This window comes from Siniperca chuatsi, linkage group LG16, assembly GCF_020085105.1.
Source record: "Siniperca chuatsi isolate FFG_IHB_CAS linkage group LG16, ASM2008510v1, whole genome shotgun sequence".
Lineage (NCBI taxonomy): Eukaryota > Metazoa > Chordata > Actinopteri > Centrarchiformes > Sinipercidae > Siniperca > Siniperca chuatsi.
This window is the reverse complement of record NC_058057.1, coordinates 27,687,630-27,701,190: the sequence shown is the minus strand read 5'-3', so window position 1 is coordinate 27,701,190 and position 13,561 is coordinate 27,687,630. Positions and strand designations below refer to the sequence as shown.

Genomic DNA, 13,561 nt, shown 5'->3' with positions numbered 1-13,561 from the left:
ACGTGATGCACACAGCTGGAACAAAGTCAGTTTTCACGTTTTAGCTCATCATCTCCAAAATCACATGATCCACGTTCCAAAGCACGCATCCGTTTTTAGGTTGATTTCCTTCCCGACACACAGACACCGGTTTCACTTCATTTCTATGAAAATGAACATGCAGGTCGTTTAATTTACAGGAAAATTCAAGCATGTGTTGTTTTGCTGGAACTTCTACTTCAGCTTGAGAACCGCTGTCACATAAAAACATACCAACCATCTTAAATCCCGAGCCACCCGGTAGTCTTACATAAGAGCTGCTCCGAACACCAAGAGGGCGAGAGTCACCAGAAACCACAGGAAGCTCAGAACAAACTCTCTCTCTCTCATTACACAACACTTGGAGAAACTGAGGCTGGAAAACAATGACGACTGGAGTCCGACACGAGGACGGAGAGGAGGAGAGACAGCTGCGAAGAAAAGATGGAACAAAGTGAGCAACACGGGAAATATGACAGAAACATCGAACCTGTCAGAAACCGAATGAGGCTCCAACACTGCATGGTGTCACGGGTTCAGCACTCAGCAAAGCAAACAGCGCTGAGGCAGAAAACTTCCCATGAATCCACTCTTCTCTTTGCATCAGAACTTTCATCTAAAAGGGGAATTGGCTCCCATATTTATGCCTGCAGGCCACAGACTGTTGGCGGTTCGTCAAAGAGCCTGAAACAGTTCAGGAGCAAATCTGACGGCATCTCCCCCGCACAGTTTTTCCTTTGTGTTAATATTAATAAGCACACTGTTGCCATCATGTGACAATTCCGGGTTCTGTCCCAATAAAAAACCTGACCATGCCACGACACACCGGGAAAAAAACCATCAACCAACTGGTTCTCACCTTTCGCCGTCTGTCAACATCTACACTGACATCCTGAGTGTTTGCTTTCCATTTCCTCAGCGTGATGTGTTGGAGAGTATATCTAGCGTCCAGATTTTACCGGCCAACCGACGATGCGTCAGATCCAAACTGTTCAGACCGACCACAAAACAACACATAACTTTAAAACAAGGGACGCACCAGTCTGCTGAATCTGCGTCAGGCCTGAACGTATGAAGCAGAGCGAGCATCAGAGCTGAGTCTGATCCACATTAAAATTCTGTGTTTCCACTATCAGTGACAAATGTCAACTCAGTTTCCTCCCTGACAGATCTCACAAAGACCACCAGATGCTCTCCTTAAATATTTCTGCTGTCCTGATATTTACTGTGGAAACTCACACCACGGTAACAATGATAAATGCACTTCAGCTCTGGCATCTGCATCTCGGTATCGGCATCTTTTGGTTTTTCCACTTCAGAGCAGATTGGTGAACCGGGGCCAGAGACGTCTGGGAGCTTCACCAGTCAGCTTCAAGTGTACCGTTACCAAAACCCACTGAGCAACAACGGAAAAACTCCCTGAACGAACAGAGACAGCAGGGCGACAACTCGCTGCACTAATGCAATGGAAATAAAAACCGCAACATATCAGGAGTGATTTTCCCTGAGGAATCGAAGCTGGAGGGAGGGATGGAAAGATGTGCCCAGGATATGGGAAACAGGATGACTGGATTCGTTTTCCAACGTGAACAAATCCACTTTAGCAGGCTCACAGGATCCACGCGAGCCTTTCTACGAAAAATTAGAAAGGAATTTACAGCAGAAAGAGAAAGAGCCGGAAGTCACAATGAAATGAAAAATGACCTTTTTATTTCACAGAGGGAGTCGTACTTCCTTAAATAGAAATATAACAATGAAGCCGATTACGTACTGAAGCGTCAGTCCAGCTGACCTTTATTTAAACAGAAATGTGAGAATAAAAGAGTTTAAATGTTCAGGCTCATCTGTAAATTACAACACAACATGTGACGACGTGCTAAAAGTAGCCCTCAGCTGAACACTGAATTTCTGTTGTGACGAAGCTGAATGTGTGTTTCATTTTCACACACACATTAACGACTACATGCCATACGCATTCACGTGTGTGACTCTGGACGGGGAGGGCGAGCGAGGGGGTTTACTATGATGTGGGAAAAGAGAGAGAGAGTATTATGTGAGTAATTGGAAGCAGCTGCTGAGGGAAACACTGATCCTGGTCGGTTGGGTTGGACGCTGCTCTGAGAACAGCGGCAGGGTGACGTAACAGCGACGGGCGAGCGGAGCCGATACACACTGAGCTCGCAAACACACGACGCATCCAGTTCAGCTCTCAGCTTACAGACACACATTCATCTGAGATTTCAGCATCTGTCTCTTTAAAAGGACAGTACTGCTGAGGCTGCATGTTGGCTCCAAAAACTACAACTCCTGCAGATGTTCACTAAGCTGCTGAGACTTGATTACCCATCACAGTTCATGTTTAATTGCATTTTTAGCCATGCTAACAGCATGACTCTAGGAGGGGCACCGCCAGTCTGTAGGTCGGTCTAGCACTTGGGTCCAGACTGAACTATCTCAACAACTATTGGATGGATGTCCATGAAATTTTGAAGAGACATTGATGTTCCCCAGAGGATGAGTCTTGCGGACTTCGGTGATCCTCTGACTTTTCCTGTAATGTAATCAGCAGGTCAAAGGTTTTACTTATCCAGTGAAATATCTCAACATCTACTTTTTGTACATTCACGGTTCCCAGATGATGAATCCTGCTGACGTTTTCCTCTAGCGTCACCGTGTAGGTTGACGTTTGTGGAAAAGTTCAACAACTACTGAGTAGATTGCCATGATTTAAAAAAACAACACACATTCATGCTCCCCTCAGGACGAACTGTAATAACTCTGCTGATCCTCTGACTTCCCATCTAGCGCCACCATCAGGTCGACATGTTAACGTGTCCGACACTTTGGTTTCTGACTAAACACCTGCAGAGCTGATGACGTTCCCATCAGCCTCAGCTGGACTTTGTGTTTGCTGCTAATTAGCTAATGTTAGCATGCTAACAGGCTAAACTAAGATGGTTAGCATGGTGAACATTATACCTGCTAAACATCAGCATTGTGTCTGTAGGTAATTACACATCTTAGCATATAAAAATTACACGTGGAGTCCCTTAAGGCTCCATTCTCGAGCCTCTTCTATTCAACAGCTCAGATTATAGAAAACAACAAAATATCGTACCATAATTATGGAGACGACAAAAAGATTTATACAACGGTATCACCAGGCGACTCTGGTCCCATACAAGCACTGTGTACTGAACAAGTCAGTGACTGGATGTGCCAAAATATTCTTTAATTTAAAAAAAAACTGAAATCATTGTTTTTGGAGCCAAAGAAGAACAATTAAAAGTCGGCGCTCAGCTTCAGTCGCTAACGTTAAAGACCACAAACCAGACCAGAGATCTTGGTGTAGTCCTGGACTCGGACCTACATTTTAATAGCTACATTAAGACAATTTACAAAATCAGCCTACTATCACTTTTAAGAATGTGTTGAGAATTAGAGGACTCATGTCTCAGTATATAGTGTGTGCACACTGGAAATGTGACAAAATAAACTCAAAGCAGTGCAGTTGGTGGACGCTATTCTCCCACAATGCAACGGACAGAGGAAATGGCCGAGCTACTCATAGCTGGGAAAAAAATGTAATAAATTGCAGGTGTGAAAACACAGTGGTGAAACAGCTCCAGAAAGATCTCGGACATCAAGTAACCAGTCTTAAGTGTCGTGTTCTTACTGCTAAAACAGTGTACTATGATGAATTGTATTGTAATATGATGGAATTGCCCCCAACCCTTTCACAGTTGAAACCCTGTTTTAAACCAATCAGAAGGTGACACTTCAGATCATTTCACAGCAGCGAGGCTGAAGGAGAAAAGAGAGCGAACACATCAGAGATGCAGCCCAGAGTCGTAGGAATTACATCCATATTACTGCAATCAAATGCAGCATAATGGCAGCTGAGGTTCCCAGTGCATTTCATCGTCATGTTGAGCTTTTTCCACCAGCGTCTGCAAAATGCCCCCTCCCCCCTCCTCCTCCTCCTCCCCCCTACCTCCTCACCCCTCCAACATGCTAACCAAAGCCTTTCAGTCCTGTGGACAGATGACTCCTGAAATTACAGCTGCAGGCACCAAATAAACCTCATTATGAGCTGGACGCTTACAGTTTCCTTCATCCTCTGAGTAATCAAAGCAGGATGAGTGTGTGTGTGTGTGTGTGTGTGTGTGTGTGGGCTCGTTTTACTATATTCATGGGGTCCAAAAACCAGGAGCCCACTATACTTGTGGGATCCCGACAGCTTTGTGGGGCTAAAATGCTGGACCCCACGAGTTTAAAGGGCTGTTTGAGGGTTAAGACCAGGTCAGGCTCAGGCTCAGGGTCAGGCACTGAGTTGCGATAGTTAAGGTGAGGAGCTAGAGGATGCATCATGTCAGTGACGGGTCCCCACGAAGATAGTGCCACAAAGCTGTGCGTGTGTGTGTTCAGCACGTAATGTTTTGATTTATTCGCTGGGAGATTGCTCTGTTATTTAGACGCTTACTCTGCTCGTTTGGAGAAAATTGCTGAATTTCAGAATCCAAACTGCGTCGTTTGTCTCTTCTTTTTTTTTTTTCCCTCCGCGACAAACCTGCTTCATTAAAGACATTTTAAAGTACATTTTCACTTGAACTTGAAATCGGAGGTGTCTGGAGTCTTTACATTTAGCGGTGAGTGCTACCTGAAGCTCAGCCGAGTCTACAACAACACTGTCCAAACCACAAAGTGGGAAAAAAAGAAACAGCAGAGGGTTTTGCCAAGAACAGTGTTGGCCTTGTTAAGTTTGGGTTAAAGTACGCTGGTCGACAGCTACATCCACTTCCTGTGTTAACGTTGAGGGCCGTGGAGCTCAAAGAGGCTTTAACTCACCTGCACGGGAGTCTGAACCTCGTTAAAAACGCACCCACACGTCAGAGCTACGGCAGCGATGGAGAGAACAGGTGGAGACAACAGGAACTGCGACCGGCTGCTTGCGTTTGCTTCGACAAGTTGGCGATACCAGTGGAGTGAGGACGACATGAAACAAGTTGAAAAATGAACAAAACAAAGACATTTTCAGTGCAAACCCTGGAGCCCCGCTCTCAATCACGGTGAATAAAACAACGGAAATACAGCGGAAACAGTGCCGCGGTGGTGATATCGACGGGTGAAATCTGATGTTGAAATATGAATCAAAACCTATGACATAACGGGAGTCCAGTTAACCCCTTGGGTCAAGACATAAATCCAGCTTTCTTCAGTCTTGTTTCAAGATACTGGCAAAAAAAAAAAAAAAAAACAACCTAAAAATGTCTTTGCACCTGAGACGACACCCAACAGTGATGTCACAGGGTCCCGGAGTACACCTGCACATCGCTGCAGCCACAGGAGAGGGGTTTAAAGAGTAACTTCACAGGTTAAGTTACTCCGTGAAGGACAGTGAAGGGCAACGCTCACCGGCAGCATCTTGACGTGCCTACGCTCCCCAGAAAAAGCAGCATTTGTTCCCGAGATCGGCACATCGCCGCTAGTGAAGCACGACGACTTCTTCCAAAAAGACTCCACTTTAAACAGGACTGTTATGAATCATGTAAGATTCATATCAGAAGAATAGATAAACCATCAGTATGCTGCCGGCAGCACTTCAGAAGTGCTGACAGATGAAATATTGTGCTCATTATCTTTAATTTTAGGGCTCAACAAAACTGACAAAATCAAATATCAGGCTTTTTTGCTTATTATTTTTAAGCAGAAAGTCTTCATGCTGATCATGGCTCTTTGGCTCCGACCTTTGACCTTCTTACATACTGTTGTTGCTCTATCTGAGGCTTATTATAGTCTTGTGAATTTGAGTGTAGAAAGCATTTGAAGGGCCAGTTTAACGTCCTGCCCGTCCAGGCCGATTATAAAACTGTATGGTGGTGAAAATGTGATCCAATTAGGTTTATTAGCCAGAAGCTGCTTCACTTTGTGCTGTAATTGCGTTCAGCTCCGCTGAGTGAGATCCTATCAGCTCGGTCTCGTGCCTCAAACACAAACAAAGCCTCTTCGTTGTTAGATCAGACGGCTTAACGACAGAACCGGGCGGCCGAGCCTATCGCCTTTTTCCATCGTGCAGAAAGTGGCGGTCGACACGACAACATGGAGGTTAATTAGGTGGAAAATCCACCGCACATTCCAGCTGAACACAGAGGCCCTTCTTCTTCTTCTGCTGCTGCTGGGCGCTGCAGCGGCGGCCACGCTGGGCTGCCCGCCCGCCGCGACGGGAGGAAAACAAACCGCTCCACAGCACGTGTGTGTTTCATGTTCTTATATCCCTGTGGGGACTCGTGTCACTGTGGGGACTCGTGTCACTGTGGGGACTCGTGTCACTGTGGGGACTCGTGTCACTGTGGGGACTGCTTTTTGAGGGTTAAGACTTGGTTTTAGGCTTCAGGCTACAAATAGGTTAAGGTTGAGGCATTTAGTTGTGATAGTTACGGTTTGGAAAAGCATTACGTCAATGACAAACGTCATCAGACAAACGTGTGTGTGTGTTTAAATGAGTTTTAAGGAATCTGGACAGCCGAGGTTCGGTCAGGTGTTTCACTGCAGTCAGCAACTGTACAACAGAGGAAATACCGTACTGGACCAAATACAAGACAACCCCGATTATAAGACGATCCCGCTCTTTTCCAAACCTGTTTTAGGAAAAACACTTTCTGATGATGAGGCGTTATTAGTCCAAGAAGAAGCTAGTCCTCCTCAGGCTCAAAGCCTTTTGTCTTGTAATAGTATTTCCATTAAAGCAGATCATAAATCCACACCTGTGTAGCTTGTCCAGGTATATTTTAAAGTGCAGGCTATCAGTCGCGCACACACACACACACACACTCCTGTCAGGATATTGGAAACGGTGGGAATAATGTTTTTTTTTTTTTTTTGCAGTTTTCATTTTTCAGACGCGAGCGATCAAAAACTACTTTTCAAGCTTTCACTGCTTTTAAGTCATCAGATTTAGAAAACGCATCACCAGGGAAAAAAAAGTCTGTCTTGCCTTTCAGGGCTTCCGTACTGATGGTCTCTGTCGCTAATCTTTTTAGAAATAAAGTCGCTAAGAGGGATGAAAGTCGCTAAATCTAGTGAGAAAGTCGGCAACACTGGTTCCGAATACAGCTTGAGACACAGCAGCGTGGTGGGGGGGGACACAGGGCCCAGGGCCCCAATGGGGGAGGGTCCTTGAAACACCTGGAATGAAAAGTTTGTTTTTGTTTGCAGAAAAAAGTAACTCGACAGGTTTGTTGTGAGCAGTTTCATGTTGGAACTATTGTCCTTCTGATAGTTCCCACATGAAGCCGCTCACAGCAAGTCTGAGGATTAGCTTCAGTAGCCGGGTCAGGGTTAGAGGAAACAGACGTCGCTGTTGAGTTTCCAAATGTTTTTTTTAGCCGAGCGCCATACAGTCCCGTTATATTAAATACAATGCAGACATCTCTACGGCCGATATCTGCAAAACTCAGCAGCTCACACCAAAACACTCCGGATGGGCAAACAGCTGCAGGCGAGAGGAAACGTGTGTTTTTGATTTTGGGTGAACTGCCCCTTTAAGCATGACACTCCAAGCAAACCTCATTTAACCATAGTAAAAGTATCACACAGTGATTGTAGGCTCCAGCATGCTGAGAAGACTTCTAACTGTGCAGACTTGAGCACACATCACAGACTGTTATTACTCGTCGAATGTTGAATCAACAGTTCATTAGTGACTACCCTAATATCCACCACAGACGTGTACAGTTGTTGGCTCAATTATTTGTAAAAAACATTTCTAAAGATGCGCTAGAGACATGGATCAAGAGAGGAAGGGGGCCCGCAGAGACTGCTTGTGCATGGGGCCCATAACTTTGTGCTACACATTAAGTTAGATAACGTTAGCTAACAGCAACATAGCAAACGTTACTTTAGCCGAGTACTTCTGTGACGTTAATTTACCCAACCACAAAGACACTGAATAGCTAACGCTAGTAAGTTAAGTAAAGGATGGTTGTTGTATTGCCTTCTACAGGTTCCCAGGCGCGGCGTGCCGTCCTGCGTGACGCTCCAGCAGCGCGGCTGGCGTGAACACGTACTGATTTGCTGCAGGCTCTGCATGGGGCCACAGCGGGATCGTCTGAGCAGGACTCGGCCTTGTACATGGGGCGCGCTCTACAGGTGAGCCACTGTAGCGCCCCGTCCCACGGATCTTTAACAAGCCAGTCTTTGTAAATGTCTCGAGCCACGAGTCCTGGAATTTACATTTTCCAGGCTTAGCTGAAGGTTCGCTTAACGTTAGCTTTCTCGCTCGCTCGCCGCTGTTTAACCTGCATCATTCGACTTCACCGAACCGCAGCCTCTTTACTAAAAAACTTCAATTTCTATTCTTGCACAAAATAAATTCTAACACTTTCAAGGATTTCAAGGAACCGTGGGAAGCATGTCTAGGCCGTATTGTTCCTACTGGTTTTCCGTCATACTTTCATACTTTGGCTGATATGATTGTGAAACATATTTAATTGCACTCGGTGTGGTATTAAAAAGGTTTTTAAAGTCTTAAATGTAACTTGGTGAAAACCCTGAATATGAACTTTGTGTCAGACTAAAGAATGAAGAGAAGATGAACGCTGATTCAGTTTGGTAATCAATGTTGGAACCCATCGGCTATCGTCTGACGTCGATTTAGTTTCTGGGCTTCCGGTGTAGCCAGCGGATAACGGATATCCGGGACAAGACTTCCTCTCCCATCGGCTTTCGTCTGACCCTAACCCTGACGTCGATTTGAATGCAGATAAATTTAAAATAAGATAATCTCTAGGGTTCACAGATTGACTGAAGCTAAATAGTCGTCGGACGATGGCCGATAGTTTCTGAGATTAAAAGTTTGGCCAATGCGTTCCGCCTCTTTTGCTCTCCACACGAACGGTTTACCTGCACGCAGCCAAAGCCCGCTGAAGCGTGATTGGTCAATACTACTCGGACTACGAACGGAAACCAGAACGCCTCGATACCAAAACCTCGTCTCTTGCCTACAGATTCTGTTTATAGAGATGAGGTTATCAGGAGCAAGAAACGGGTCGACAACAGAGGTCTTTAATCATTTCTAAAAAATATCAGCATTATTACACAGCTTGCGAACTCTTCCACTTGAAAACCACATCAGCGGGCTGGTTCAAGTGAACGCGATAAACACGACTCCACGAAACCCAGAGCATCAGAACCTCACTGACAGTCATTCCTACTGGTTCTGGTTCCTGGTCCTCTGAGTGTAAACTGACTCCAGAGCTGCTCCGACTCTCATTAGCACACAGCAGAGACTAATGAGCTCCACTCAGGCTCCATTAACATGCTGTTTAACTGTGAGGTGACAGGTGGAGAGCCAGGGCCGACTCTCTCTCTGCTCTCCCACGTCACACTGATGGCGGAGGTGTTTCCGTTATCGATCACTAAATCCTCCGTCACTTGTAGGATTGATTTCCTTCTTTCCAGGCTGACGTTGCTTTCACTTCATTTCGATGAGAGATAATCAATCACAGTGAATGTTTATTCATCTTTAGCTTTTTCTATTCTCAAAGTTACAGTAAGAAAGTGACCACGCTGATGTTAGCAATAAGCGTGCGACATCTGTGTCGTGTCATCCGTCAATTAAAGTGGCCTGTTTTGTCAAACTAACCGTTCGAAACTCACAGATTCAATTAAAAATGATTCAAAACACAGAAAAGCTGCGAATTCTCACATCTGAAAAGCAGGAAGCAGAAGATGTTGAACCTTTTTGCTTGATAAATAACCCACTAACTTAATCGATTATCAAAATGCGTGGGAATGAATCTGTCGATCGACTAACTGCTTCAGCTCTGCAGGACGTCCAGCGTGAGCGAACAGCAGCTCGACGCTCTGACGTGTGAAACCAGCCTAACCACGAGTTAAACACGCTTTAAAACAACTCAGCCTCTCCGTTCTTTTGGTCAGTGGACCTGCCAAAAGTATGTGGACACCCCCGTGTCACTCTATGACACCACAAACAATAAAACCCGTGTGTGTGTGTGTGTGTTGGGGGTTCAGGTCTTGAACCGTCCTCCCTGGAGGTTTCTGGGGCTCTGCAGGACTCCACTTAGTTTTTAATGTGTGTGCTCTTTACTGCCCCACCCCCCACACCACAACAAAGGGGCCTGCTGGGGGTTATTTAACAGGGTTTCCTCTAATAGGTTTCCCCACAGCTGCTGGATTTCATGCTCATTCTCGCTGTGACATTCGGGGGAAACACCGAGTGAAGCGACACTGTGGAATTTACACAACAACAGTTAATAAATCCGTTTGCTGCATTAAAAAACAAGGCTAACATTGCTGCTAGCACCCCCTTGAGGCATCCTGATGCCAGGTAAACATGTAAAGTCAGTCCTGAGGGGGGCGCTAGAGGAAAGATCACGGAGTCGTTCAGATCTAAAAGGTTAGAATACAAGAATACAATCCCCCTCCTCATCTTCCCTCAGCAGAAAAACGACGTGTAGCCATGGAGACGGCAGCTCAGAAAAGAAAGAATCACGTTGGAAGACACTTAGAGACGTCTTGTCCTCGTCCTACAAAAGCTTTAATCCCAACTGCTGATACGCCCGATCGACCGGTCTCTCTGACCGATCAATCGGCCGGGCTGACGTTAGCTAGCTGCAGATACATCAGTGGAGACATTTACTGTTAGTACAGGAATGACAAATATAAGTTTGAGTTATTTTATACTCAGTTTGTATCTGGGTCACTGTTCTTCAGTAAGTACATGTGAGGGATCAAATCAGCCAATTCATCATCATCATCATCATCAGTCACAAAGATCCAGTATCGGTCGGGCTGTAATCCTCAGAGCTTCTGAAGAACAAGGAAGAAATAAAAGGCACCTGCAGACATTTTGGATTTAGTGAGTTAACAGTTCAGCACCATCAGTTAATAAACTGCAAGTCACAGACTGTTCACTGGAAACAGGAGCTGCACTTCTGAAGCAGGGTGACGCTGTCTTCGGGTTATTTACGACTAGTGACAGAAACTCAAGCTAAAAGGGAATTTAAAGTTGCTCATTGTGCTTCACGTCGTTCCCTTAACGATTTAGCGCCGATGTGTCCTCGCATGTCGACAAATAAAGTTTAAATCCAAGCAGGAAACGTCTCTTTGTTCATTCACAGAGCAGCGGCTATCAGCCGACCTGCATCTGGAAGCTGAAGGAGAACGAGTCATCTCTCCGTTCGTGTTACGCAATCAGCTTCAGCCTGCCGACACACGAACACAAAGCAGCGAGGATCTGTTTTCTACAGAAACGGCACCACTGAAGTCCTGGAGTGAGTTTAGTAAAAGACACTTCAGGATCTGACGGTGTAATCACCGTACTCCCGTCTTCTGTGAGGAATCTTACAGGTTTATCAGAGGGTCATTCCTACAGAGATACTGTACCAGATGACAAGGAAAGCACAGATTTGCCAAAAAAAACCAAACAATAAACTCACTTTGACTACCACAGACACACAGCCGGTCCTCACAGGAACGTAACACAGATACCACAGAGAGACTGCGTCAGATAAAACTATCCCAAAGTCAGATAAGGTCACTATAAACTCACCGTTGAGCTCTGCGCAAACACTCAGTGCATGTGTGAATATTTAAAGCAATACAGTGATTTAATGCAACAGTCTGCTGGGACAGTGAAGGCAACACTGCAGGAGTGAGAGACGACTCACCTGCAGCCGAGTCCTGCGTTTAAAAAGCTTCTCGTCGTCTCCGAGAAATGATCCAGGACTCTGCTGCGTTCACTTGTTGTGTTAAATCCGTGTGTTTGAGTCTCGTGTTTCCCGTCCTGACAGCAGGAGGGCGGGGTCCTTCAGCTGGACCGGGACCAGCACCAGCAGGAGGAGGAGGAGGATTTTCAGTTACTGCTTTACTTTAACTTGAGCATTTCATTTGTGTGCTACTTACTGCTTCTACTTCCAAGTTGAGATTTTACATTCATAACACATGACTTTGCTCTATTGCCAAAATCTGCTCGAGTATTTTTAGTATTTTAACAATTTTAATTCTTATTTTCCTTAAAAAACAAACAAAAAAACAGTGACAATATCTGCCCGTCCTGTAAGACGAGTCCAACCTGTTTTTAATGAAAATGAACAAAATGTAACTTATTTCCAGGACGTTTTGTAAAGAAGCCGATTTAAAATAAACTTATCTGAATAACGAGTACTTTTACGTTCAGTACTTTAAGTACACTTTGCTAATGATACTTCAGTACTTTTACTTAAGATTTTAAACGCATGACTTATTATTTGTAATGAAGTATTTTTATACTGTGTTATTACTGGTTTTACTGAAGTTAAAGATCTGAAGACGTCCTGCACCTCCAGAGACTCAGACCACCGCCCTCTGTGGACGCCCTTCTGGACCACACGCAATAATAATAATGACAATAATAATAATTATTAGAATTATTACTCATATTTCTCTTAAAGTCGCTTCTGCTGCAACAGAGAGCTACAGCCCCCTGCTGCCCCCCCTGGGTATTACTACACCCATTTTATTTGAATAGAACATAAAAGGAGATTCGAGGGAAGCAAACTCCAAAATTAAAAACCAACAAAGTGTCACTGAGACGGAAACACGTGCCGACAGGCAGCCTGAACGCCAGCACACACCTCTGACTTCTTTACCTACAGTTTGACCCCATCGCTGCAGGACAGAAAGAACAGAGGAAACAAACAGAAACTGAGAAAAATTCAAGCTATTATTTCCTCTTGGTATCGGAGAACAACAGGAAAAAAAGTATTTGCATAATAGAAACGCAAAGGTGAAAATTAATTCCCCATTAATTATATTAAACAACATTAATTTAGTTTTATTTTAATAATAGTATTAATAGTGATATTTTCCTTGAAAGAACTGCTTCATTTAAACCTAGTAAATATTAATTCATGATTAATTTATTACTGAAAATTATAAAAAGAAAAAAAGTTACATTTTATGTTTGCCTGCAGACAAAGTTCACATTCTTGTAATAATAATAAAAATAATAATTTCTTAATACAATTGTCTATTTTGACTATAATTAGAGAAATTATTATTTAATGGCAAATTACTGATATAAAGTAGAAAACAATACAAAATAAAAACAAACAAAACATAAAAAAAACTACTGAAGTGAGAAGATCTGTGTGTTATTATTATTATTATTATTGACAAATGGTCCTTCGTACTGAGACGGCTTCGGGCTGACACGCAGCTAAGGGCCCGGGCCGGACTCGAACCCCCGGCCGCTGCAGTGAGGACTCGGCCGTGATATGTGGCACACGCTCTGTGAGCTACTGCGGTCATCAGCTGCAGTCCGATACAAACCGGTTCAACATGAGCTCCAGCTCCACCAGCTGCAGCAGCAACATCCTGCTTTACATTAATGCACGAGGAATAATAACCTGATGATAGAATATATAACAGCACAGCAGCCACAGGGACGCTGCACTGCTTTAATGCTTTAAGGGCTTTTTCCTGATCACACTCTCACACTTTCACTGCAGCAGAGGATCTGAATACACCACTGCTGGGGACC

At 44.5% G+C, this 13,561-nt stretch overlaps 1 protein-coding gene across 4 annotated transcripts in view; it reads right to left on the bottom strand.

Annotated features, from left to right (window-relative positions):
* LOC122862635 (rho guanine nucleotide exchange factor TIAM2) overlaps positions 1-11,822 on the bottom strand; it is a 59,247-nt gene extending 47,425 nt beyond the window's left edge. Inside the window, exon 1 of one of the 4 annotated variants that reach the window (XR_006374821.1) lies at positions 11,709-11,819. The gene's annotated coding sequence lies outside the window, so the exon portion shown is untranslated. Of the gene's footprint in view, positions 1-11,708 lie in introns of all 4 variants that reach the window. The other 3 variants (XM_044168146.1, XM_044168147.1, XM_044168145.1) reach the window with 3 other exon arrangements.
* Between the last annotated feature and the right edge of the window lie 1,739 nt (positions 11,823-13,561).